General features: G+C 55.0%; 1 protein-coding gene across 2 annotated transcripts in view; it reads left to right on the forward strand.

Annotated features, from left to right (window-relative positions):
- Positions 1-2,811, forward strand: part of NOS1AP (nitric oxide synthase 1 adaptor protein) — a 45,729-nt gene that overhangs the window by 7,047 nt on the left and 35,871 nt on the right. The gene's annotated exons all lie outside the window — the stretch shown is intronic.

Raw genomic sequence — 2,811 nt, forward strand, 5'->3', positions numbered from 1 at the left:
GTGGTGGTGGAGGGGTGGGCGTCTCTGAAGCTTCTGCCCTGGGAGAGAGGGAGCTCAGCGGTGGGTTGGAGTGAGAGGGAAGTATTGCACTGTGGAGGCTCTGGCTGCTTTACTTATCCTCATCTTTACTTCACCTGCTTGTTCCCACACCTATTCCCATAATTAAAATTGGTGCTGTGAGTAGGAGGGCTGGAGGAGAGGGGAGCAGGAGCAGCCCTTGGTGTGCTCATTGCCTGCAAATCACTACTAAATAGGGATGGCTTCTCAGACCATCCCCCCATCTTGCCTGGCAAGTGGTTTAGCTGAAAGACCAACCCCCAGGTCCCCATTTTTGGGGGATACTCACCACATTGTGAGGGGTTACTCGTCTGCAGTGCACTTGTCACATGTGATTTCTGCCCTGAAGGAGAAATCTGTGGAGACTTTGTCCATCTGCTGAGTTGTGTGAAATGTGTAAAAAATACCTGCCTCCAGAGTGGAAGGAGGGGAGGGTGTTTTTGGAGCTGTGAGCGCAGTAATTGTGCGAAGTGAGCCCACACTGGGACTGGATGTGCCGTGGGCTCTGGTGCGAGCACCCACAGGCTGTGGCATACAGCAGGATGCCCTGGAGACCAGGTTTGGAGCAGAGGTGAATCCTGCAGGGTTTGTGACCTGTGCCCCCCTTGGTTTGGGTACGTGTGAACATGAGCTGGAGAGGGGCACAGATAGGACAGCATCCAGACATCCCTACTGCTGGTGCTGTTTCTCAGGAGGCCTATCCAAGGAGGTGGTGCCTGGCCCAAGGGGGTGTCTGGTTTCTTCTCCATTACATGCTTACAGGGCACCCCAGCCCTGCTGGGCTCACACATGCAGTTGTGGCCATGAGGTTGTGGTGGGCAGCCAGGAACTTGGCGTTGCTGGAATCCATGTGGCCGTGGGAGCCAGCAGTGGATGCAGCTGTGTCCTACCCAGCTGGCACTGCTTGCCCTGTCCTTGGGCATGGCTGTGTTCTGCACCTGCCTGGGCAAGGAAAGCACAGGGGAAGGAAAGTGATTACCAGGCACTGACCTCATGCAGCTGGGAATAGCTGAAAGAAGATCGGCTTCCTCTGGCTGCAAAAGTCTGTGCTTCTCGTCATGTGAGATAAGAATCCTGCTTCTCCAGGTGGTCCCTGGCGGAAAAGTGATGTGGGAAGGCTTGGTGGGGAAGTACAACAGGGATGTTTGCCTGGCAGAGCAGGATGGGGAAAGGCTTCTTCCTCAGGTCCTCATGGTGACTGCAAGTTCAGGGCTCCGGCTGCCTCTGTCCTTCTCCTCAGCTCCTGCTTTTTACTGATGGTGCCCGGAGTTTACATCAGAAACGGGGCTGTATTGATGTCCAAGATGCCTCTCTCGGATGACGTGCCCCTTTGAAGGGGTGGCAGACTGTGTGTAGGGGATGTGACAGGGAGTTCACCCAGAGCTGTGCGCTCTCAGCAGGGCAGTGAGGGGCTGGGGCTGGGCAGCTGGTGCCGCGTGTGCCGCGCGTCGTGGGCTGTAATTCCCGGTTACGTAAGGCTGCCCTGCACCGCGGCAGCCTGCACGGCACGTGACGCACACGCCAGCTGTTTGGGGGTATTTTTATATCCTCTCTCTTCACATCTCCCCTCGGCACCGATGGCCCGGTGCTGGTCACTGGACACCTGCCTCTGTGTCCCCCCAGGCAGGAGCTGCACATCTGGGGATGGCCTTGCCGAGCTGCTGGGCTTCTTGGGTTGGGGCGTGGGGCCTTAGCAAGGAGGGCTCTCAGAAATGCAGGGCTCTCTGAGTTTCAGCTCATACACAAAGCCCAGGCGTGGTCATGCATCCCCTGCACCGTGCCTTCTCTCCTTGGAGGTGGCAATCCCAGTGGAGAGGAGCTGGGAGTCCCACAGCAACGCTGGGAGAGAAATAACTCCTCTCAGCAGCCTCTGCCTGTGCGGTGACGCCTGAACATGTGTTGAGACACTTAGGCACCCATGTCAGTGCTGCTGCTGGAAACCAGTGACCTGGGCTTTCATGGTGTCAGTAGAAGTTATGGCCATATTCACGGGAACACGTAGCCCTGCTGGGTTTAGTGCCCGTGCTGTGCTGCCGAGGGTTACGTCAGCCCCTGTGTCGAGATGAAGCGTGGGAGCACAGAAGGCCAGTAAATAGGCTCAAAATGCTTTTCTTCTAACCACACGTTTTTAGTGCTCAGCATTGACTCTTCATCGCTTGTCTGTTTTCTGATCCTTCTTCAGAATCTGCCCTCTTCCATTTTATTTTTAAAAAGGTTTTTGTTCGGCGTCTCTCCGTGCTGGGTCGCAGTGGCGCTGCCTTTGGTCCCCTTTGAATAGCAAAGCGGCTCCTTTATTCTGGAGGCTAGGCCTGGAGGCTCAGCATCCCTGCAAAAACAGCCACGGTTTTGGCAGGGCTGTAATTGAATAATGCAGGGCCTGTCACAGGACAGGTTGGTCCAGCTATTTTAGGGATATTCCAATATCCAGGTCTGTAATAGATGACTCACTGCAGCCGAAGGGATATTTGTTTATACCTGTGTGCTTTGATCATGGCCTAGATGAGTGAGTCCTGCTGGCCTGCTGGCTGAAGCTATTTTATTACTAGAAAAAGGGTTTTTGACTACTTGCAATGTTGCGGTGAGGGAACAGCTTCATGATGGGAGGCGTGCAAGGATTCAGGTGCAGCAGGCAAAATGCTGCTCGTTCCCCAGAAGTGACCCTGGGTTCCCTCTGTGGATAGTGTGGATACCACTGAGGCCGTGGTGGGACCGTAGGGTTTCCAGTGCTGTAGGAACTTGACTAATCTCCTTTCT

The sequence above is a fragment of the Corvus brachyrhynchos genome, unplaced genomic scaffold, assembly GCF_000691975.1.
Source record: "Corvus brachyrhynchos isolate BGI_N302 unplaced genomic scaffold, ASM69197v1 scaffold101, whole genome shotgun sequence".
In the NCBI taxonomy this organism is placed as follows: Eukaryota; Metazoa; Chordata; class Aves; order Passeriformes; family Corvidae; genus Corvus; species Corvus brachyrhynchos.